The sequence below is a fragment of the Bos grunniens genome, chromosome 15 (genome assembly GCF_055505025.1).
Source record: "Bos grunniens cultivar Pamir isolate PY7600 chromosome 15, Bosgru_T2T1.0, whole genome shotgun sequence".
NCBI lineage: Eukaryota > Metazoa > Chordata > Mammalia > Artiodactyla > Bovidae > Bos > Bos grunniens.
The window spans coordinates 71,144,207-71,170,677 of NC_141179.1; the positions used below are offsets into that span (position 1 = coordinate 71,144,207).

Here is a 26,471-nt window from a genome sequence, read left to right on the forward strand (position 1 = left end):
TGGGTACTAAGCACATATTCTAAAATGTATTACGATGTCAGCACCTGCAAGAAAAAAAAAGCCTTTCTTTACACATGGATTGTAATTTACTTAATTTCTCTGTTTTTGGATAACTTTGATATAGTTATGAATTGCATAAAAGGTGAATTTGTTCAGGGGTAACAGCATTGCTTCTATTTTTAAAAGACAACTGTATTGACTGATTCAAAACTCTAGCGGGCAGTTGACTGTAAGTTTAATTTGTTTTTTGAAGCTCTTATCCTTATATGCCAATTACAGTTTACCAACTAATAAACCATTAAAAAGTGCTTTCACTAGCTGCTCTAGATAGCTTCAAAGGAATCTACCTTCTGGTTCTGAACTAAGCTAGAAGCCATTTGAAATGAAAATTTTCCTTTTAGGGATTTTGACAGCAAGGGAAAGGCCAATGATTTGTTTTTCAAAGATGATTATCAGCTACCTACCAGATATATTTAAAGCCTTTCAGAATGAATTAATCTATCCAACAAAGCAGTGGTGAAGGATCAGTGTTATTTAACCAACAAGCAAAAGGAAGATCTTCCCTTTTCTATTTACCTTCCCATTCAGCAGCTACAATTTCTTTTCCTACTTCAGTTGCTCCTTCACACCGTATGACCTTGAATTAGTCATTTGGCTTTCATTTTTTGATTCAAACTCAACACAGTGTTTTGGGGTCATCCCTATGGCATGGTTTTCTTTTGCTGACTTCTCATATACTTCACTCACCTTATTTAAAACTCAAAACAACCCCTTGAGAGATTTGTAAAGATGAGGAAAGTGATGAAAAAGCTACATATTTGGTAAATATGTGTTTTCAAGACATAGGCAAGTCTTGAACTCAGATCTACTCAATTCCAGTTCTTCCAATTTTGCTACAGTTTCTAGATTTCAGGGGCATATCTAAGACAGTCATAGGTGTGCACACTGTTATGATCAGCACTGAATCCCAGAGATGCATTTGTAACTCCATGGGGGAAATTGACACATTTGTCTCAGAATGATCTTACTCAAAGAGAATTGAAATAAGTAGTCCACATGCTAACTGTCATACAAATGCACACACAAACTAAATTAACTAATGACATAAATACAGATATTTATTAAGTAGCAGTAGCCAGATACTGTCATTGATGACAGCATATGTGTTTAAGTAAAATTCTTCATGAAAGTTCTTTTACAGGAAATAATTGCCCAAAGAGTAACGGATTGATCATGTTGTCACACTTCCAGTTAGTTCGTTTAGTTATCAAAAGCATGGGCAGGACAGATGCCATTAAAATGTGATGAAATTAAAGGAAGAGGAGCACCATGCTTAACTGGGCATGTTTGTTCTATGAACTTTGAGAAGTCTAGGTTAATTCTTTCCTAATTTATAGGCATTTGGTTGGGGAAATAAAATTATGTTATTTCACTATGTGCCAATGACTGTACCTGGTATCATCTTTAGCAAACAGCAGAGGACAGCATCTTGTAATTGAAAATACAAAATAGCAAAGAGAATGAACTTGCTAACTTTGCTTTCCAAATAGAGAAAACAAATGCATTTATTAATGTATTTATTAATTTGATTTAACAGACTGTACGCTACCCTACTCAAGCACAACACATGAGATTTGAGCCTTCATGTTAACACATTCTGGCAATAGATATTCTCTTTTCACTTCCAGTACTATTAAAAGGGACCAGAATGTCCTGTGGGATAGCAGTATCAGGCTTGTCTCTGTCGTCAGGTAAAATGAATGGCATGTGAATTAACTTCATTAGACCAGCTTCTTCTGAGAACTACTTTAATGATCAAATGCCATATTTAGTGGGAACTTACTGAATGTGTTAGGTTATATAATATTCCAAGAACATTGTAGTACACAATTAGAAGATATCATAATCATCGTCTATTCCTTGTTCCTTGAAATATACTGAAGATACCAAAATCCAAGTAGATTTGTGAATTTACGGTTCTTCAAGTATCTCCTCTACTACCCGTCCACTGAATCTGTACCCTCTATAGTCTTACTTCACTGTGCCTTCATGATTTTAAATTTTTTAAATAAAAAACCAGCCACTTAATGGTTGCTTATGAGTATAAAACACAGTTCTAAGTGTGTTACAGATGTCAGGGCAGGCAATCCTCCCAATGACTTTATGAAGTAGGTACAATTACCATCCCCTTTTATAAAGAAAATGGAATTGAGGTTAAGTAAGGTTCACCTAGGAAGTGACAGAAGAAAGGTGTCCAACTAAGGTTATTTTGATTCAGAGATCATTAATAGTTCCTATTACTACTTATTGCAATAGTTACAAATCATTTGCTCGTCTATTTTCCCACTAAACCATGGTTGATTTCATGAGAAATCTTGTGTTTCTTGTGTTTCTTTTACTGTACACCTAGTTGAATAGATGAATATCTAAGATTAAGACATGGCTTCTCAGGTGGCTCAGTGGTAAACAATCCGCCTGCCAATGCAGAAGATGCAAGAGACATGGGTTCAATCCCTGGGTTGGGAAGATCCCCTGGAGTAGGAAATATCAACCCACTCCAGTATTCTTGCCTGGAGAATCCCATGGACAGAGGAGCCTGGTGGGTTACAGTAACTCTTCTGTTCATGCAGCTGTAAAGAGTTGTACACATCTAAGTGACTGAGCATGCACGCATGCAAGATTGACATTAGGAAAGGGCTACGTTTTTTGTCTCTTACTGACTATTCTTCTTACTGCAGTTCACAGAGTGTTAGTAATAGGAGATGTTTAGTGCAATTGTTAAATAGAAAAACTTAGAAAACATGCCACCAAATGAAGTCATTTAATCATAGAATTATAACTTCTTTAACACTTAGCTATTGCTGCATAATAAACCATTCCAAAATTGGTAGCTGAAAACAGTAATTATTTATTATTTCTCATGATTCAGTAGATCAGACAGGGGATTGGTTAAATGGTTCTTCTGATCTTGACTAGGTTCACTGAGAGCTGATCTAGAATAGTCTCAGCTAAAGTGGTTGGGATAACTCAACTTCCTTCATCAACGTAACCCAAGCAAATTTCTTGGCCGAAGCAAAAGTTCAAGAGAACAAACAGAATTTACTTTCTCAAGTTTCTGTATGAATCAAATCTACCCAATTCCCACTGGCTAAAGCAAATTACTTGGTGGAACCCATCATTAAGGAATTGAGCAGATCACGCCGCCTACAACGGGAGGCCTCTGTAGAATTACATGACAAATGAGTCAAGAATCAGAGTGATCATCACAATGTCTGTTCTTTACAAATAACAAATTTCCCTAATGATTACTGGGCTTTGCAGGAAAGAAAATTCCCTGCATTTAGCCAGTCACTTACTTATTGCAGCAGATGAGTATTAACCTCCCATTATGTGCCAGGTACTATGGAAGTTATCACTGCCTTCCTGGACTGCCTTCACATTCCTCATCACATCTGTTGATGCTAATTCAGGAATGACTCATTCATCTGCCCAGTTCTCTCATTGTATTATGTTACTAAGACCATTCTCAAGTTCCTCAGCTGACTTTTGCACTCGTCTTTCTTCTTATCCATACCATCCCCTCTCTAGTACCTGTTAGTTTCCGAAAAAGAGACTGGTGAGAAAGTTTAAAAGAAACAGTAAAGAAAACATATGTATAATAACAAAAAAATACCAAAATACAAGGAAAACCATTTGCAATGCAGAGAACAAAGGATCCATATTCTCAGTCATAAATAGTTCTTAGGAATAGCTTTTAGAAATAAAGGAGAAAACCACAAGTAACCTTCCAGATAAGTGGGAAAAATACACTACTAATCCATTTGCAGAAGTACTGGAATTGAAGACTTATTGGTACCTGCATTATTTAGCACACTGCCTAGCCCTGTGGCATCCAAATACATTTTGATCAGTTGGATGAATAAACTGTTTACTTGGTTTTGGGAGGAAAGTAGGTAGATAGTAAGTATGGTAATTATAAGCAATGGTGGTATAATAATATCTGGTCAAAATTTTACCAGAAAGAAGTGCAAAGGGACAGCAGAAGTGGCAGTAACCACCTCATTATGGGGGCAGTCACAGAGGACTTCACATAGAAAGAAACTAAATGCGTTCAAAGCTTCACGAAAGTTAGACTACAATCGATGGATGCAGACTCGCAGCCAAAGGACAGAGAATGAAGTTTATTCTAAGGAAAACATAATTTGTGGCCCAAAGATTGGTAGGGCTAAAGCTTAGCTAAATGATATGCTTAGTTACAGGAGGTGTGGTCAACTAGAGGAAATGTAGAGATCAAGAGAGTTTAGATTTGGAAGGTAGTTGTAACATGCTTTTTCTAGAAGTGTACCAAGCACAAAGGACATCTGGGAAGGAAGAGCATGAGTGAAGGGGGATCATCCTGAGGGAGACTGTGTCCTTTCTCAGACCACCCTAGGCAGCATGACACATTCTAGGACTTTTAACGTAGCAAGAAGAAAGCAGAAAGGAACAAGGCACAACAATTTGGAAACCAATTCTACATCAGCTTCGACCCAATTACATTTTAGAAATTCTTTTTCTTAAAATTTTATATTAGGATATAATTGATTTACAATGTTGTATTAGTTTCAGAGGTACAGCAAATGATTCAGTTATACACATGCATGTATCTATTATTTTTCAGAATCTTTTCCCATACTTGTTGCTACAGAATATTGAGTAGAGTTCCCTGTGCTATATCTTAGGTCCTTGTGGATTATCTATTAATATCTATTTTGTATTTAATAGTGTGTATACGTTAATCCCAAACTCCTAATTTATTTCCCCAACTTTTCCCCTTTGGTAACCATGTTTATTTTCTAAGTCTCTGAGTCTGCTTCTGTTTTGTAAATAAGTTTATTTGTTTCAGTTACATATATATATATGTGTGTATATATATATATATTCCACATATAGATGATATCACATGGTATTTATCTTTCTCTGTCTGATTACTTCACTTAGTATGGTAAATTCTAGTTCCACCCATGTTGCTGCAAATGGCATTATCTCTTTAAACGGTGACCCAAGCTCTTGAAGAACACAATCTCCTGTATCAAATGTCTCTAAGAAAGTTGGTATTTGTGCAGAGAAGCTGCATGGCGGCATCTTTGTACTGTCTAAATTAGGAGTCTTTGCGCTGAGAAGAAAATTGCCTGTAAAGGTGTCTTTAAAACTCCACCAGGAATTAGTAGATGGTGGGAATCCAGTTGTGTAACTTGGGAAGACAGCTGCATTTGATCTCGCTAAATCAGCACTCGATACTAAACAACTCCTAAAGTATGTCACTTTATTTCTGCATTAGCCATGCAGTGCAAATTCAAGAAATGATAGCCTTGTTTCCTCCACCATACTACTATTGTGTTTTCAGGAAATGAAGTGCCGAGACTTCAAAATTCAGTTCTCTGCCCATTGAAGATACATGAGTACATCTGTGATTCTAGGCCTCCAGCTGATTTAGTAGTACATGATTCAAAGAATGCTCAACCATCTGCATTTTTAAATGTCCAGGTTTCTAAAATTCACAGCATTTTTGAGGGAAGTAAATGACTGTCTGGGAAATATTGCAGACTTTTAAAAAAAATAATGTACTGTATTTACACAAAAATTGGAAACACCTTTATCACTGGAATGAAATAATTCTCCAAACACTATAAATAAGCATATGTAAGAGATATATATCTCTTTCATAATATATAGAAGATATACTGCTCAGAGTGACTTTGAAAATGGGGAAGGATCTTTACATTCATTAACATTATGTGAGTTTCACAGGAAATGAGCTATAAAATAAATATCCCTGTCACAGGTGAAGATTTTGGGATGTGCATGGACTTGTGGTCCTTTGAACAGAGTGAACACTGGAGGACTGTGAAAGGACTGAGTGTTTGACTTCTACTTAAATCTAGCTGACAATCTTTCTGAAAAGAATGTTTTTCTGCTTTATTGACTATACCAAAGCCTTTGACTGGGTAGATCACAATAAACTGTGGAAAATTCTGAAAGAGATGGGAATACCAGACCACCTGATCTGCCTCTTGAGAAATAGGTCAGGAAGCAACAGTTAGAACTGGACATGGAACAACAGACTGGTTCCAAATAGGAAAAGGAGTATATCAAGGCTGTATATTGTAACCCTGTTTATTTAACTTATATGCAGAGTACATCATGAGAAATGCTGGACTGGAAGAAACACAAGCTGGAATCAAGATTGCCGGGAGAAATATCAATAACCTCAGATATGCAGATGACACCACCCTTATGGCAGAAAGCAAAGAGGAACTAAAAAGCCTCTTGATGAAAGTGAAAGTGGAGAGTGAAAAAGTTGGCTTAAAGCTCAACATTCAGAAAACGAAGATCATGGCATCCGGTCCCATCACTTCATGAGAAATAGTTGGGGAAACAGTAGAAACAGTCTCAGACTTTATTTTTTGGGGCTCCAAAATCACTGCAGATGGTGACTGCAGCCATGAAATTAAAAGACGCTTACTCCTTGGAAGGAAAGTTATGACCAACCTAGATAGCATATTAGAAAGCAGAGACATTACTTTGCCAACAAAGTTTCGTCTAGTCAAGGCTATGGTTTTTCCTGTGGTCATGTATGGATGTGAGAGTTGGACTGTGAAGAAGGCTGAGCACTGAAGAATTGATGCTTTTGAACTGTGGTGTTGGAGAAGACTCTTGAAAGTCCCTTGGACTGCAAGGAGATCCAACCAGTCCATTCTGAAGGAGATCAGCCCTGGGATTTCTTTGGAAGGAATGATGCTAAAGCTGAAACTCCAGTACTTTGGCCACCTCATGCGAAGAGTTGACTTATTGGAAAAGACTCTGATGCTGGGAGGGATTGGGGGCAGGAGGAGAAGGGGACGACAGAGGACGAGATGGCTGGATGGCATCACTGAGTCAATGGACGTGAGTCTGAGTGAACTCTGGGAGTTGGTGATAGACAGGGAGGCCTGGCGTGCTGCGATTCATGGGGTCGCAAGGAGTCAGACACGACTGAGCCGCTGATCTATCTGATCTGATCTGATGCATTTTAATAGAAGTTTATATTTTCATGAGGATAGCAGCTATGTCACAGTGCAGAGGACTTGAACAGATATTTTTCTGAAGAAGATGTATAGATGGCCAACAGGGATGCAAAAAGACGTTCAGTATCACTAATCATCAGGGAAACGCAAATCACACCCGTTAGAATGGCCATCATCAAAAAGGGCAAGAGTAACAAGTGCTGACAAGGTTATGGAGGAAAGAGAACTCTTGTGCATTGTTGGTAGGGATATAAATGGGTGCAGTTACTGTGGAAAATAGTATAAAGTTTCCTAAAAAATTAAAAATAGAATCATCATGTGATCTAGCAATTCCATTTCTGGGTGTGTGTGTGTGTGTGTGTGTATATATGGAAAAAATGAAATCAAGATCTTAAAGAGATACCTGCACCTTCCTGTTCACTGTAGTGTTATTTATAATAGCCAAGATGTGGAAACAATCTAGGTGTCTACTGACAGATGAATGAATTTTTTAAAAACAATAAAAAACAATGTATCATATACTTGAAAGTTTCTATGAGGGTAGAACTTAAATGTTCTTACAACACACACCCAAGTAAAATGGAATCAGATGAAGTGATAGAGGTGTCTTCTTATTTTGGTAGTTATTTCACAATACATACATGTATCAAATCATCACATTACACAGTGTTATATGTCAATTGTATCTTAATAAAGCTGGAAAAATGACTCAAGAATACTTAAAAATAGTATGCTATGTTAGAATTTAATTTCTTACTTTAATTCTTATTAATGATGCCTCCTTTTTTTTTTTTTTTGCCATTCTTATTGATTTTAGTGGCTGTGTTTAAAAGGCAACCGGATTTTCTTTTTCTATTCCTGTTTCTGCTTCTTTTACCTCAGGATTAGAGAGTGATAAAATAATGATATTGGAAAAAAGCTTATCTTTGGCAAGTTCCACCCCCCTTTTGATGTCTTTTCCTTTTTATTCTTTATAGAAGCCTAAGGCCCCATCTTATATATTTTTCTTCTCCAGTAAGAAAGATACTATAAAAATAAATTTCCATGTAAGTACTAGTTAACAATTTAGCCCAACTCAATCCAGTCCATTTATTTATTTAATAAAATTTTATCAAGCACCAAATTCATTGAGTTCTGTATGTACAAACAAAGGATTAGGACCTTTCCACTATTTTCCAAGATGCTTACATTTTCAGAAAGGATTCATGTATATTCACAAAAAAGGATATGCTTGATCCAAGGAAAGAGCATGGAGTAGTGCCCAGAGCAGTAAGTTTAGAATCACACAGACCTGAGTTTGAATTTGACAAACATTCATTGTTTGTACTTTAGGAGAACTGCAAATACTTTAGGGCTGGAGCTTTAGGAGAAAGTGTAGCAGGGAAGGGGATGAAATGCCAAGAAATGAACTTGTGTAGAGCAGGCTGATAAAGGATTTTTTTTTTTTTTAAGAAGTTCATTCCAAATATCAGTATCATTTATCACTGAGGGATGTTAATTTAAAGGGGAAACATGGTAAGTCTGGGAATTTCGAAAGGCATTCCAAAGGACATTATGCAAATAAATTGCAGAAGAGGAGCAACTTGGACACAGGAGAGCAATTAGGAAACTAAAGGAGGTTGTGAGAATCCAAACAGGGCACCAGCTTTGGAGCAGGAGAGAGGAGAAGGGTATTAAAAACAAGTCAGGTGTTAAAATCTGCAAAATGTTACCAATCTGCATGCTTACTATTTGCAAGTGTGTGTGTGTACACGTGTGACGTTAGACCTTGCGCCTGTACGTAGCTCCCGTTTCATGTAATCAAGCACTTCCTGAAAATATAGCTTTCTTCATGCGGAAGGAGCCCTTATAAGACTGTCCTTGGAGTTGTTCAAGCCTATGCTGTAAGTTGTGTCTGAGTCCTTAAGGCAGGTATAGATTATATAAGCAATTTCCAAACATCATCCCTGATTAAATTTCCACTAGTCCAGCACAGCAAACTGAGTAGAGTAAGGCCAATGGACTGGGTTCGTCTTGTAAATTAGTCGAATTGCAAACAAAAATCTTCAGCTGGTGATGAATTTTTTCTTATATTTTTCAACTATGATCTCCTTTCTTATTTTTATTTAGTAACATTTTAAAATGTAAATAGCTGGCAAAATCCAAAGTTGGGGACATTTTGTCAAACCGCTGTATATTTATTCCTTTTAAAGACATGAAAGGTGTTAAAGACTGAGACTTGCTAGACTGATGACTTTTATGGGCCCTTTGGTCTCTTAAATTGTATGCTTTTATCAGAATATGTCTGCCTGGAGAAGCGCTTTCATGTAGATCCATGGAATGCTGTGATCGACATTATTCAACCTTTCATAAAACGAATCGGTTTGTCTCAGACAAGAACTGCAGAAAATGCTCCCAATGATTCCAGCCCTTAGAGAAAGCCAAATTCTAAAGTGAAATTGATGACATCTTACAAATCCTCACTCAAATGTCCCTTTCACAGCAAAATAACGACATTGGAAAAATGTTAAGTACCAAATTGCCAGTATCAGTCACCAAAGTGGAGTATTTTGGTTCTTCCCGCATACAGACCTACAGACCTGTGCCAAACCATCTTCTGTATGTAACCACTGACCTGAGGGGCCTGGCAGTCCAGACTCTTTTGACTTGAGGTGCTGCTGACAAGCAACACCATTAAACTCAGCTTCAAGCCATAGAAGGGTGCCTCGCAGGGCCTGTGCAGTCAAATGCCACAGGATTTCAAATGGAAATGACATGAATTAATTTCCTGAGAGCAAAAAGAAAAGGAAAGATCAAGAAGAAAAGCAGCTTCTAGGAGCGCAATATGCAGATTAATGGTACCCACTGATTGATTGAAGTGTCAAAAACACACCTTTCAGATATAAATGAAACTGCTGAGAGTTTGGGGCTCACTCACTCTCTCTTATTCATATGAAATATTAACTGATAAAGACAAGGTAAAATTAAGTTTTTCTTGGTATCTTTAACTTTTTATTGACCCTGAAAGCTAAACTTTTGGACACCTGTCCCTGGTAAAAAATGATGAGGTCTACTCAAAGGGGATCTCGTTGCATGAGGAATAAAGTGAAAAATCCTTCTGCCTTTCTTCAAACGTATCTTTCCTCATCTCTTTTCACACCTTAGCTTCTCCTTCTGGAAGGGTCTTCTTTCTGTGTAGACCATAGAGTCTTGACACTAGCTATTCCCTGGAGTAGGAAATGGCAACCTGCTCAGTATTCTTGCCTGGGAAATCTCATGGACAGAGGAGGCTGATGGACTGCAGTCCGTAGGGTCACAAAGAGTCAGACACAATTGAGAACTCATGCACACGCTAGCTATTCCCTCCACCTAGAACATTTCCTTTCTGTTCTTTGCAGGTACTGATCTTTTTGATCCTCCGAGAGATGTCATTTCTCCCAGGCATCTGAGGTAGCCGCCCAATGGCTGTCACATCCCCTTATTTTAATTTGGGGCAGAACATTTAATCTGACTTTTTTTTTTTTTTTTCTATTTGTGGAGTTGTTAGTCTTCATCTGCTAGAATGGGTTGTCCGTGGGACTAAGGGCACTGCCTTTCTTGTTCATGCTGTATCCTCTACTCAGAGAATCCACAGGGAAGACGATGAGTTTAGATTTTTGCAAGAAGGGCTAAGATGTAAAAAGTGAGGTTCAGAAGCCAATTGTACAACATTGATAAGGAATAAAGGTGGGGATTGAGAAAGACGTCTGTTGTCTCTTAAACAATTCTTCTTACAGCTCTCCTTCAGTTCAGTTCAGTCGCTCAATCTTGTCCGATTCTCTGTGACCCCATGGACTGCAGCACGCCAGGCTTCCCTGTCCATCACCAACTCCCAGAGCTTGCTCTAATGCATGTCCATCTAGTTGGTGATGCCATCCAAGTATTTCATTCTCTGACATCCCCTCTTCCTCCTGCCTTCAATCTTTCCCAACATCAGGGACTTTTCCAAGGAGTCAGTTCTTTGCATCAGGTGGCCAAAGTATTGGAGCTTCAGCATCAGTCCTTCCAATGAATATTCAGGACTGATTTCTTTTAGGATGGACTGGTTGGATTTCCCTGCAGTCCAAGGGACTCTCAAGAGTCTTCTCCAACACCACAGTTCAAAAGCATCAGTTCTTTGCCACTCAGCTTTCTTTATAGGTCAACTCATATCCATATATGACTACTGGAAAAACCATAGGTTTGACTAGATAGATCTTTGTTGGTAAAGTAATGTCTCTGCTTTTTAATATGCTGTCTAGGTTGGTCATAAGTTTTCTTCCAAGGGGCAACATGTTTTAATTTCGTGGCTGCAGTCACCATCTGCAGTGATTTTGGAACCCAAAAAGTTAAAGTCTGTCACTGTTCCCATTGTTTCCCCATTTATTTGCCATGAAGTGAAGGTACAGGATGCCAAGATCTTAGTTTTCTGAATGTTGAGCTTTAAGCCAAATTTTTCACTCTTCTTTTTCACTTTCATCAAGAGGCTCTTTAGTTCTTTACTTTCTGCCATAAGGGTCATGTCATCTGCATATCTGAGACTATTCATATTTCTCCTGGCAATCTTGATTCCAGCTTGTGCTCCATCCAGCCCAGCATTTTGCATGATGTACTCTGCATATACATTAAATAAACAGGGTGGCAATATACAGCCTTGATGTACTCCTTTCCTGATTTGGAACCAGTCTGTTGTTCCATGTCCAGTTCTAACTGTTGCTTCCTGACCTACATACAGATTTCTCAAGAGGCAGGTCAGGTGGTCTGGTATTCCCATCTCTTTCAGAATGTTCCACACTTTGTTGTGATCCACACAGTCAAAGGCTTTGGCATAGTCAATAAAGCAGAGGAAGATGCTTTTCTGAAACTCTCTTACTTTCTCGATGATCCAACGGATAGTGGCAATTTGATCTCTGGTTCCTCTGCCTTTTCTAAATCCAGCTTGAACATCTGGAAGTTCATGGTTCACATACTGTTGAAGCCTGGCTTGGAGAATTTTGAGCATTACTTTGCTAGCATGTGAGATGAGTGCAATCGTGCAGTAGTTTGAGCATTCTTTGGTATGCCTCTCTTTGGGATCGGAATGAGAACAAACCTTTTCCAACCCTGTGGCCACTACTGAGTTTTCCAAATTTGCTGGCATATTGAGTGCAGCACTTTCACAGCATCATCTTTTAGGATTTGAAATAACTCAACTGGAATTCCATCACCTCCACTAGCTTTGTTTGTAGTGATGCTTCCTGAGGCCCAATTGACTTCGCATTCCAGGATGTCTGGCTCTAGGTGAGTGATCATACCACTGTGGTTATCTGTGTCATGAAGATCTTTTTTTTGTATAGTTCTTCTGTGTTTTCTTGCCATCTCTTCTTAACATCTACTTCTGTTAAGTCTGTACCATATCTGTCGTTTATTGAGCCCATCTTTGCAAGAAATGTTCTCTTGGCATTTCTAATTTTCTTGAAGAGATCTCTAGTCTTTCCCATTCTATTGCTTTCCTCTGTTTCTTTGCACTGATCCCTGAGGAAGGCTTTATTATCTCTCCTTGCTATTCTTTGGAACTCTGCATTCAAATGTGTGTATCTTTCCTTTTCTCCTTTCGCTTTTGCATCTTTTTTTCTCAGCTATTTGTAAGGCCTCCTCAGATACTGATTTTGCCTTTTCCCTTTCTTTTTCTTTGGGATGGTCTTGATCACAGCCTCCTGTACAATGTCATGAACCTCCATCCATAGTTCTTCAGGCACTGTGTCTATCAGATCTGTTTCTCACTTCCACTGTACAATTGTAAGGGGTTTGATTTAGGTCATACCTGAATGGTCTAGTGGTTTTCCCCACTTTCTTCAATTTAAGTCTGAATTTGGCAATAAGGAGTTCACGATCTGAGCCACAGTCAGCTCCTGGTCTTATTCCTGCTGACTGTATAGAGCTTCTCCATTTTTGGCTGCAAACAATATAATCAATCCAATTTCATTATTGACCATCTGGTGTTGTTGTAGGGTTGTCTCTTGTGTTGTTGGAAGAAGGTGTTTGCTATGACCAGTGTGTTCTCTTGGCAAAACTCTGTTAGCCTTTGACCTGCTTCATTTTGTACTCCAAGGCCATATTTGCCTATTACTCTAGGTATATCTTGACTTCCTACTTTTGCATTCCAGTTCCCTATAATGAAAAGGACAGTTTTGGGGGTGTTAGTTCTAGAAGGTCTTGTAGGTCTTCATAGAATCATTCAACTTCAGCTTCTTCAGCATTACTGGTTGGGGCATAGACTTGGATTACCGTAATATTGAATGGTTTGCCTTGGAAATGAACAGAGATCATTCTGTCATTTTTGAGATTGCATCCAAATACTGCATTCCAGACTCTATAGTTGACCATGATGGCTACTCCAATTCTTCTAAGGGATTCCTGCCCACAGCAGTAGATATAATGGTCATCTGAGTTAAATTCACCCATTCCAGCCCATTTTAGTTCGCTGATTCCCTTAGGTTGGGCTTAACTGAATGACCACTCTGCAGTCAGTCTGATATATTTATTCTGTCAAATTATGAAACAAGGAAGCATTTATGTTCCTAATGCCTAGCACACATATGTGTGTTTGTGTGTGTGTGTGTGTGTGTGTGTTAGTTGCTCTGTTGTGTCCGACTCTGTGACGTGGAATTCTTTCCATGGAATTCTCCAGGCAAGAATACTGAGTTTGCCATTCCCTTCTCCAGGGTATCCTCCTTACCCCAGGGATCAAACCTGGGTCTGTCTTGCATTGCAGGCAGATTCTTTACCCTCTGAACCACCAGGGAATTCCAGCCATACATGTATAATAGTGTGTCAAAGCTTAGACACTTGAGTCTGAAAGCTGAGGTTTGAATACTGGCTTCACTACTTCCTAGCTGTGTGACCTTGGCTAAGTCAGTAACCTCTTGAGCCTCAGAGACCTCTTTGATAACTAGTCACATCTATTTCAGAGAGTTACGAGGATTAAAATGAAATAATGTATAAGGAATAGTCAGCACAGTTACTGGCATCTCATGAGCATTCATTAAGTATTAGTGATATTTGCTATTGTTAATAAACATATTTTACCCAGCTTTGAGTAACCCTGGGTCCCCTTATCTCTCCCACATATTGCTACCTGGCCGGCCACGTGTTTCAGTTTTATTGGTTCTCCCATAATAATGCAGCACATGTGACAGCAACAACAAAAAAATACAGAAACTCACTCCATGCTCTCTGGGGAGCTCTTTCTTGGTATCTCTATGTATCTCATTCAGCCAGAATGCCTGACTAGACGTTAAAGTTACTTTCATCTATATATATGTACATAGCAAAACAAACGTTAAAAATTTTTTTTTGGAAGCATATTAAAGGAAATGTCATTTTGTCCTTATCTCTCCAATAAAGACTTAGTTATTGTATCTTGAAAAAGGTCAAGCTTTTCTTCTCCCTATATTTCTAAAGAAAACTTCAAATGCTGTTGACCTTGAACTAATTGCTTTACCTTTCTGTGTCTCAGTTTGTCTGTTTGAAGTAAGTATCATCATTCCTAACACGGCAGCTGTTCCCTTCATGGTGGTGAGGTGAAAATTAGTTTCTCAGGTTCAAAATCAGAGTCACCTTCAAAACTCCCCCCGACACACACCCACACTTTCCTTCATTTGTCAGGATCTCCAGTTCCCTGTGGGTAACCATCTTTTGGCACGTGTCTCTTCCTGCACAGACCACCTGCTTTCACTCCATTCAGACTCCGAACACCCTACCCTGGTCCCAGACTATTTTTCAGTACCTGGCCTCCCTGTCCTTCAGTGGAGCCCCCTCACAGCTGATGCTGCTCTGAAAGCCCCACTGCTCATTGAAAAGAGCAGGGAATGTTTACTGAGTGCTTACTGTGTGTCAGGCCCTGGGCTAAGCATCTGACCTGCATTGTCATGTAATTACAGCTCCAGTGACTGACATGACCACATTCAGAGACTCTCATCAGCTTCTTGATTATATATACATTCTTCATTCTCTAGATTGGGACCCTAAAGTTGGTCTGCCATTTTTCATTTAATGATCTCATGCAAGATGTGTACTCTCAAATGGTTCCATTTCCTCATCTGGCCAAATAAGGAAAAAGCAATACAGCTTCATAAGGTTATTGTAAGGTTTATTATCTGTGGCACAGTTTGGCATTTGGGGTCAGATGATTCTTTGGTGGGGGGATGATCTATGCATTCCCGGATGTTTAGCAGCATCCCTGGCCTCTCTCCACTAGATGTCAGTATCACCCTCCTGTCTCCGCCCCCCTAATCCCTCCCACCCCCATTTTAGAAATCAATGTGTCTCCTGATCTTCTCAGTACAAACATATTGAAAACTAGGGTATTGGAGTGAATAAATTAGATATTCTTTAGATGCTGGAGATAAACAGTTCCTTTCAGTCCCTTAGATCTTGGGAACTCCTTGTATGTTCCCTACTTCTCAGCTTAACCAGAGGACTTGTTCCCCCTACATGAGTCCTCCATTTTTCCGCCTCCTTGCTTTGTGGCTCTTTCCACTGATGATACTCTCCTAACGCTGTCTTTACCTTGCAAACTCTAACCCATCCAGGATACTTCTGCAGAAATTTCACCTAAATTTTCCTAACTGAATTATAGTTTTCTCCCTAAAGACTTTTACTCTCTTTGTTCCTCAATCATTCTGCCATATTACATAGTCGTTGGTGTAATTGTAATAGTCTCCTGTTGGAACTGAAAACTCCACGAAAATGAGATTCTTTGTTGTTTTTTTTTTTTTTTTTTTGCCCTTTTATCCACAGTAGAAGTGAACATAATTTCCGGCATATATTATTTGCTCGTTAAATGTTTGTTAAATTGAATTTAGAGCACAGAAGAAATAAATGATTGATTACAAGGCAACGCCTCCAAATGTTCAAGCAAACTAAAAAATGTTAGAGAAAAACTTAAAATTGTATCCAGATGCTTGTTCAAATAATCGGATAATTAAACCAATAGAGGTTTATTGTTTAAATGATTCATGCAGCCGCCTTGGCTCTCTGTTTCTCTTTGCACGTGTAGGAACAGCTGACAAAGAATTATAGTTGTCATTTGAAAACTATTAAGTGATTTGCCTACTGATGGAATCCATATTCTTCTGCTAGAAACAGAATTTATCAAATAAAGGAGGTACAAACAAATTTACATTACTGTTTTGTTAATCAAGGGGGAGGGTCAAGGAGTCAACAGCCTCTGTGGAATGATGCAAGGTGCAAAGCGAAATGGGGCTGTTTTTCTGCCTCTTCCTGTTGTCTTAAAACAAAGCACCCCCTCCCCATGCCCATCACAGACAAGCACACATACACACACACACACACGTGTGCACAGAGCTTGGTAGATGAAATGGTAGGTGAAATTCTTTGCTCTCTAGGAATTTGAAACCTACACAAACTTATACACAGCCACTGGTATGTGATTCACTTGTGATAAAGATCCCACTGATCTTCACTGTGGGAAACATGAATTCAAGGTTACCATTCCACAGGACCACTTAACAGCACTGTGACTGTGTTAGGTTGAACGATGCCCACCCGCCCCTCCCCCCACAGGAGTTCTACATCCTAATCCCCAGAACCTGTGGATATGTTGCCTCATGAGGTAAATGGCTCCTCACTGAGGGGATGAGTCAAGGAGACGATATTGGATTATCCAGGAGGGCCCAGGTAAGAGTAAGGCAGGTCAGAATAACAGAGAAGGGGATGCTAAAAAAAAAAGTCAGGAAATGCACTCTTGCCTGGAGCCTCCAAAAGAAAAGACACCTTGCAGACACCCAGATTTTATTCCCTGGGGCCTGGGTTTAGATTTCTGAGCTCTAGAAACATTTGTTGTCATTCAATTGCTCAGTCGTGTCTGACTCCCTTCGACCCCATGGAATACAGCACGCCAGGCTTCCCTGTCCTTCACTGTCTCCCAGAGTTTGCTCAAACTTATGTCCATTGACTTCGTGATGCCATACAACCATCTAGTCCTCTGTCACCCCCCTTTCTCCTCCTGCCCTCAATCTTTCCCAGCATCAAGGTCTTTTCCAATGAGTCGGCATTGATGGCATCAGGTGGCCAAACAATTGGTGTTTTAGCTTCAGCATCAGTCCTTCCAATATCCAGGGTTGATTTCCTTTAGGATTGACTGCTTTGGTCTCCTTGCTGTCCAAGGGACTCTCGAGAGTTTTCTCCAGCACCACAGTTCAAAAGCATCAATTCTGTGATGCTCAGCCTTCTTTGTGGTCCGAGTCTCACATCTGTACATAAGATATTTGTATTGTTTTAAGCCACTAAGTTTGTGGTTCTTTGGTACAGCAGCCATAAGAATTTATAACAGTGAACTTGATTCACTCTTCTATTTCTTTAAGCCTCAATTCCTAAATTTCTAAAATTTGGGCAATATCTATGTAACGAGATTATTTGGATGACATAAAAATTTAAAGTAGTAGACACTGTTACTTTAGACATTTTACCATGTTTTAATTATTCTTTTGATACTGCTTCTCAGTTTTTGTTTTTCCAGGTCTTAAGGCTCAGACACTCAGATAGGGTTGACCACCTCATACAGTTATGCAGTAGAGTAGCCTGATGGGCTGCAGTTCACAGGGTTGTAGAGAGTCGGACATGACTTAGCCACTGACCATGCAGCAAATAACTTGACCAATCCATCAAAAGAATTGGTTGTGAGAAGGCAGGTCTCTCAAGGCATGCCAACCACAAAATGTTTTATAAGGACAATAAGGAAGGAACTTGATCCATTGAGGTTGCCAAAATAATGTAAAGCTATAGTTGTTTGGGGATTTCTTGGCCACCACATAGGAGAGACTGCCTGAGAAAAATGCTAGCAGTGATGAGAACAGAGTTATGAGATTAACAGTGATGGATTTCATATACTAGCTATGGAGTACCTAGATCTACCCATGCCTAAAACTACACGATGTTGGCTTTGGTGAAAATGTGCTAGATAAAATATGCATGAGCCATAAGAGAAAAAAAAAAATTAGTAAATAGGACTTCACCAGAGTTAAAAGCTTCGACTCTTAAAAAGACACTTTTTTTTTTAAAGATAAGGGAAAGATAAGCTACAGAATGGAAGAAAATATTTACAAATCTCACAAAAGATATAACAAGGATACATAAAGAACACACAAAACTGAATAAGGAAACAGACAACTCTAACAAGAATAAAGGCAAATAAACCATAAGCCATATAGATGGCAAGTAAGCATGTTAAAAGATGTTCAACATCATTAGTGATTAGGGAAATGCAAGTTAAAAACCAACATGAGATACTACACACCTATTAGAATGGCTAAGATCAGTAAGTGTTGGCAACAAAGAAAGGGGTCTAGAACTATCAATCATTGCTGGTAGGACTGTAAAATGGTAGGAGAGTTTGGTACCATATGATCCAACCGCTCTACCAAGTATTTATGCAAAAGAAAGAAAGTATGTGTCCATACAAAGATTTGTTAGCCAATGTTCATAGTATCTTTAGTTGCAATAGCTAAAAACTGGAAATAATCCAAATGCACATCAAAACCTGAATGAATAAGCAAACTGCAGTATAAATATATAATGGAATATTACTCAGCAATAAAAAGCACTGCACTTTTGAGACAAAATGATGTGAATAAACATGAGAATAATTATGAAAAGAATGTGGATTTAAAAATTGCATACTGTATGATTCCTTTTACATAAAACTCCAGCAAATAAAAGTGAATCTGTAATGACAGAAAAAGATCAAGAATGGCTTGGGAGTGAGTTGGAGGAGGAAAGTCAGAATACAAGGAGGACAAAAGAGAACATCAGGAAAATTTAGGGGTGATGGATAAGCTTATTATCTTGATTATCATGATTGTGGTGATCATTTGACAGTGTTTACATAAGCCCAGGCTTATGACATTGCATTTTTTCAAATATGTCCAGTTTATTGTCTACCAATTTTACCTCAAAATTGTGGAGAGAAAATAAATGGGAAGGGAGAAATCAAATGAATAATGCAAGGAAGGGCACAATCGCAATCTGGGCACAGCAACCACTGCCATGCGTTCAGATCACAGAGGATACAACAAGAGAGGAAGTTTGGCTGTAGTGTGTGAAGAGCAAGGTAGTTAAGAGCAGAATTCTGAAGTTAGACTCCCTAAGTTCAAACCCTGACTTTGCCACTTGCTAGCTGTGTGACCTTGGATGATTCATTTTTCTTAGTTTGTTCATACTAAAAAACAGAGGGGCTTCCCTGGTGGTCCAGTGGCCAAGATTCCATGCTCCCAATGCAGGGGGTCCAGGTTTGACCCCTGGTCAGGGGAACTAGATCCCACAGCCCACAACTAAGAGTTTGTGTGTCACACCTAAAGATCTGCATGCTGCAACGCAGGTCGGGTGCAGCCAAAAGCAAATAAGCATAAAGAGAGAGAGAGAGAGAGAGAAGAAAATGGAAATAAAAATGGTACCAGCCTCAGAGGGTTATTTTGAGGGTTAAATACATATGCAAACTTAATATATGCCAAGTTGAAACATATAAAATATCCCATGCAACATGACATGGTTATAATAATTTGGGCCATTCCTGTTATTGTTTTTTAACAGTTGTATTGAGATATAAGCCACATACCATGCAATTCACTCATTTAAACAGACGATTCATTTGTAACATTTTGTCTCCTCAAGAACCTCCTTACCCATTAGTGGTCAGGTCATTCCCATCTTCCTCCCTTGCCTCTGGCAACCACTAATCAGCTTTCTGTTTCTATAGATTTGCTTAATTTGTATTCAAATTGATATCGAAATACATCCATATCATATTCATATTCAACATTTCATATAAATGGAATCATACCATATGTCATCTTTTATGTCTGTTTTTTTCCACTCAATATAATGTTTTCAAGTTTCATCTATGTCATAGAATATAGCAGAACTTCATTCATTTCGTGGCTAAATACTTTTCCATTGTGTAGATGTAGCATCCTTTATTCCAGTTATTATTATTGCAGAATAAAGTGTTTTTGACCAAAGGGAAAGGGAGAAGGAAGGAGCAGAGGTGTGATCTTAGTACTGCCCAGAAGCCCAGGAACAACAATTATATTTGACTAGAGAAAAGAAAGACTGGTGGAAAAAGAACATTGAACATTTCACAAACACATGTCAGAGACTCACACATTTCCTTAGGGCTGGCACCCCCAGAAGTCCAAGGAATAACAGGTGACTCATTTATTCTATATAGAGGCAACCTAACGAAGAAATTCCTGCTTTCTTACTCCCTAGTTCTGTTAGCGTGGGCAAGTCACTTCACTCCTTGAAATGTCAGTTTCCCCCAGTCAGCTTCCCGCCCCTCCATTCATCCCCTCCAACCGTGGGCTTCCTGCCAGCCCCCTTGTGAGCATCATATCTTATGAAGGTAAAAGTATTTTGTTGACCAGAACATATTTTTTAAAGTAAATACCTGCTTCCATAGTACAGTGTGCTAGAGGCATTTTGAAATGTTTTCTGATAACCAAAAAATGCTCTATAGAGCCCTGAATTTCTTAGGAATTGATAGATTAGTAAAGAAGAAATCAGAAGACAAATCATGACCCAGCTAATCATTGCAGTTAGCTAAAAATGTTCTGATAGATGCCGACGCCCTGGCAGGTAGGACTCTATTCTCCTAATGTTTATTTTGTACCACATTGTTTGCCACAATTTCCAGGATATGGTGACATCTCAATATACTTATTTTTAAAGAAAAAACCAAATTGCATATTACTGTGCATCAATTAATGTGTGCTTTATTTTTAATGAGACAGTAAAGAGGTATTATTGATAGTAACCTAGCTTATGTTTAATGAACATGTACTGTGTGTCTAAGAGCATGCTAAGTTCCTTACATGCAAAACCCTGCTGTATAGAGGATCCGAAGACAAGAGAAATAAGTAACTGTTTCAAGTTTTAAAAGTAATTTGCAAAGCTGGGGCTTCATCTCAGTTTGATTTAAAGCCAAAATCCTTGAATAGGAGGGTTCCCCAGGTGGAGCTAGTGATAAAGAATCCATCTGCCAAGGCAGAAGACACAAGAGAGACAGATTTGATCCTTGGGTCAGGAAGATCCCCCAGAGATAGAAATGGCAACCCACTCCAGTGTTCTTGCCTGGAGAATCCCATGGACAGAGGAACCTGGTGAGTTACAGTCCATAGGGTCACAAAGAGTTGGACACAACTGAACGGACTTAGCACACATTCATCCTTGAAAAGGATTTCAGTTTACTTTTTTTTTTTCCCGCTAGAGTTAAGTGTAATCATTACATATTATCTCATGTACAAAGGGTTTTAGAGTCTAAAGAAAGGATCTGGAGAAGGTGTCTTGTTTTGCCTTTTGTTTAGACTCCACTTAAAAATATTCTGAAAAACACACACATCAACGCTGCAATCTGAACCTCCCTAACTGGTTCACCTGAGCCATCGCCTAATTCAAATTACACTCCTTGAAGACACTGAGGACTCTTCGAATTCTTTGTGTCATCCTCTCTGCCCAAATCGAAAATGTCTCCATATTTTGTGCCACCATACTTTATTCTGTCACTTTTCCCCCAAACTTTTCAAAACTCAACTCATCCATGAAATCCGTGATCAAAGCGGAAGCCACCCAGACATTCTGTTAATATCTTCAGTGTGATTGATATTTCTCTCCTGCAGCGTGGCAAGAAAGCATATGCGTATATGTGGGCAAGCATATATATCTTTATGTTAATGTACATCTGTTCCTCTCATCTTTACCATATACTATTAAGATATTAAGCTCCTCAGGTCTGTCCCTGCTTCCCTCCACAGAGGAGAACTTGAATTCACCTCGGTCACCACGGTGTCTAGCTCCCTGGCCTGATATACATGTTCAATAAACATTTACTGGATGAGTGACTGAGTGGGTGAGTGCTCCACATGGCACTGACAACCTTGAAGGGAAATCTTACCTGGCACACAGAGAAAATAAGATCATGTATAAATTAACTGCAAATAGCCTGTCTTCTCGGGTGTTTTATTTTTAAGCATTCTTAGCTGAAATGTGCTGTGGAACAGCTGAGACTTCGCAGGTAATTTTCATTTCACCTCTGTTTTCCAAATAGTTACCACTTAGCAATTAGAGTGCGCTTTTCCCCCTTCAGGTACGATACTACCACACAATGCTATATGCTTTGGACACCTTTCCGTTTTAAAGCTATGGAGATCTTTCATACAATGTTATTAATATTTGTGTGTGTGTGTGTGTGTGTGTTGTGTGTATGCTCAGTCTATTAGTCGTGTCTGACTGTTTGTGACCCCATGGATTGTAGCTCATAAGGCTCCTCTGTCCATGGGATTTCCCAGGCAAGAAAATTGGAGTGAGTTGTCATTTCCTTCTCTAGGGGATTTTCCCAATCCGGGGATCCAACAGGAATCTCCTGCATCTCCTGCATTGCCAGGAGGATTCTTTCCCACTGAATTCTTTACCATTCTTTACTACTTGCTGGGAAGCCCCCAGCAAGTGCCTTTGGCAAGTGCCAATTTGTAGTTGACACCCTCTTTTGTTATTCAAAGAAGAAGAAGAATATTTGAAACATCCCAAGTCTGAGCCCTATGGGCCTCTGGCTTGGTTAAATCTGATGTCAGTCTGATTTATTAATTAACAGTAATAATGTTAATTATCACTGTTGCTTCAGACAACAGTCACCATAAATAGACATTGTAATGTGTTCAGTTCTACACAGAGTCAGGAGAGCTGCCAAAGTTTAAGAATATTTGAATCATACAACCTAGATTTTAGTCCCACCTTCACCTCCTTTCTATCTGAATGGCCTTGAACATTTACTGAACTTCTCTCCCTCTCAATGTCTTTATCTTTGCAATAAAGGTAGAAAGAGTGCTTGAGGATTCATTGAGATAATTCCTATGAAGGAGCTTAGTTCCAGAAAGTCATTCCTCCATTACTGTTACCAGCCATTATTTTATGATAATAGTAATGATAAGATAAGAGGTTCCCATTCAAAACCTCTTAGCAGAGAAATTCCTAATCTTTCATGGCACCAAAAGAGCTTCATCCAAGAATGCTAAGTGGAAAGTGATTTCCAGGGAACTTAGATTTACAAGGTTCCTCCTGCCTTAGCCTTAACTGCAAAGGATGCCTTCTTTACCTCAGGATCACTAACTACTCCATTAAGGCAGTATGACAGTGGTTCTTGTGGACAAAAAAGTTTGCCTGCTCTTTTAGTACACAACAAATGTTGCCCTGCATCAAGCCATCAGCCACTGCAGTCACCCCCAAATGGTGAACCCTTAGGGAAATTCGAATGGAGAAAAATAGAATATTGGCCTTAGTTAAAATGCATATCGAAGGGATAATTTTGATGAGCCCAGACTCTTGCATCTTCCTATACATAGAAAAGCATGGAAATCATTTATTTGAGATATCTGATTTTTGTGATTAGCAGTAATCTCTGGATGATGAAATATAGTTTTTATTTTATTTTTTCCAGGAAAATCTCCTGTAGAACGCTCTTCCTCCCCTACCTCTTTGGAACAGTTCCTCAGAGCTACCTGAGAGGCTGATTCCTAGGCTATAGTCCTCAGTAAGTTCCTCAAGTGAAACATCACTGTCAACTTTTAGATCATTTTTCCTTTTTGGTCGATATTTCAGTATTCTAGAAGGGGCAGTGTCAACAATTTGGATGAAAGGAGAGAGGGCTTAAAGGGCATTAACTAGAGCATTTAGTTGCTTCCAAATATTGGATAGTGATTCTACAAGGGCTCAAGATCTCCCAAGCAGGACTCAGTTGGGTGCCCTTTCTATGTACTTCACAAGCTTGAAGGATTGTGAATTTGTCGTCTTCTTCACTGTCACCCATGCACTCCTTTCACTGAGAATCAAGTAAGTTCCACAGCAGGATCACCTTGGCTTTTCCCTGTTACTGAGCACATGTATTGCTGCCTTCCTCTTTCAGTCATCCTCAATGCCTCTTTTCAGTCCCCTAGCCCTGGGAGGCATATCTCTCAGTCTTGTTTAGTCCTATTTGTAAACGACAACTGGTTTTGTTTAGTTTTAACTTCCCCTCCCTCATGCTTTTTAATCACATTGTTAGTGACTGCAGTCCCTCAAATCTGACATAGAGCAACAGTCAAGAGATGCTACCACTTAGAAACTAGGACAATCACAGCTCAGCCCATTTCCAGGAAAACATGATAAATCCACAGAGTCACATCCTTTCAAGGCTCCCTTCTGGAGTAAAAGCAGTATGGATTATAAAGAGGTAGTATGTATGTATGGTTTTTTCATAGAGGTAGAGGGTCTTGTCTTACCCTTTGAAGAACTTTTCCCCTAATCTGCCATTTATTTTATTCTCTCAAATTGTATACTTACATGTCTATTTATTTCTATTAAAAACCAATATATAAAAAGAATAAGCCATAATCCTATCACTCAGATTCTTTTTATACATATACAGTATATAACATATATATAACATATAATTATTGATGTCACACTGGCATAAATTCCCGTAATCAGATTTTTAAATTGATAATGTATTGTGAATATGTCTCATGTCTATATATTCAAAACAGCAGCATCATTGCTATTGACTGAATAGTGGTTTATTATATCAATAGGCCATATTATAATAAATTCTTTGTTTTTCAGACATTTGGGTTGTTTCCGATAGATTGCACCTATTTATATTGCTGCAATGATTATGCATGTACATATATCTATATTCATTTGTTCAGTGATTTCTTTAAGATAAGTCTTAGAAAAGAAAATATCAGGTCAGGGGCAGGCACATTTTAAAGACTTCTGACAACATGCCATGTTAGTCTCCAGAAAGAGACATCAAGTTACACTATCAACAATTTTATAAAACACTATTTCTCTACACTCTTGCCACTACTGGTGTTTTAACTCAATTTTTAATTTAAAGATGCTAGGAGGAGGCATCCCATAGGGCTTGAAATCTCCCTGAATAAGGCTACATCAGATTTATGGTGTAAAGATTTGTTAACCAGGGCCTGAGTCATGGGAATGTGGGCATGCTTTTTCTATAGCCATGAACTCTGTGAGTCAGATCCAATAACTATTTCAGTCACGATCAATACTGCCCAAAGAGACAACCCAAACTGGAAAAAAACACAAAACAAAAAGCTATGTACTTTTTATCCAAGAATTCCCATGGATGTGACAATAGCAAATATCCTTCTAGTTCTCTTTAGATTGGGGCAATAATATTTTTTAACTTGAAATTACATATCTCATTTTAGACATGGGAATGTAATTTATAGATATATTTCCAGGAATAAGAGTAATTCTATCTGTTCCTATAAAAATGCCAATCATCAAGGAACAGACACTGTAACTTAACCCATGTAGATGTCTACTTTTTGTATATGAATCGCAAACCTGACAAGGCTCTTTGGAAATTTACTTGTTCCAATCTGTTGCTCTGTTCATATAACCACCTTTCAGAAGACAATAATTCTCAGTCCTTCTATTAGCAAGGAGAAATCAGAAATGAGTACAGGTAGGCCAATTCTTAATAACATTTCCAAATGGGACAAAAGTCTGCATGGCAGAGTTTATACACAATACATAGGGAAGAGCTGTGGTAGTTAATCAAAGGAATGGTTGGATTTTCTAATCTGCCCTAAGATTTTAATAAGTTTTTGCAAAAGATTCTTGGAAAATTTCCCTAAATACTCAAAATTCCTATGGAACTCATTATCCAGTAATTTTACTAACTGACTCAAAATCTGATTAGAAACTTCACAAATCTCAAGATACAACTAAAATTAGAATGCTACCACTATAATTGCATTTTATTTTGTTGTGATTTATTGGTGCCCAGGAATCAGGTAGCCTTGAACTTCTGAGATAAATTCTTTAAGATAAATCTATCAGCGATGGATAGTAGTTTCCTCTTAAATTAACTGTATCTTTTTGTTTTATGTTTTTTAATTTTGGTTTCCTAATACTATGCTAAAAGAATAATGTATATAGGCTTTGAAGATATGGAGAAAGGGGAGAAAATTGGTATTGATTCATTTAAAAACAGATGGTTAAACATGTATATTTTGAAAAATTGTCTAATACATTGAAAATTAATTATTCATTCAATCTCTTTTTTTCAACTAACATTTACTAAATATCAAGAGTGAGTACATCTTTGGTTGAACTTAATCTGGAAGAATCTTGAGGTGTTAAATTAGGATTCTAAATTAAGATTTGCATTTGTTTCTTCTTGGAATAGGAAGCCTAACTGACCTAGGACTTCTTTATCCCTCTTTAAAGGTTTTTTTGTTTGTGAAAGATTCTTAGGTTTGGGTACCCCAGTAAATTTCATTTTTATATGTCCTTACTTGTTCTGTTCTCTCTTTAAGCATAAGATTTTTAATTCTGGGGGAACTACTTGATGTCATACATTTAAGC

The 26,471-nt window shown here is 38.4% G+C and overlaps 1 protein-coding gene across 5 annotated transcripts in view; it reads right to left on the reverse strand.

The window, feature by feature from the left end:
• The window catches only part of LRRC4C (leucine rich repeat containing 4C), a 1,485,185-nt gene that overhangs the window by 195,200 nt on the left and 1,263,514 nt on the right, over positions 1–26,471 (reverse strand). The window lies entirely within an intron of this gene.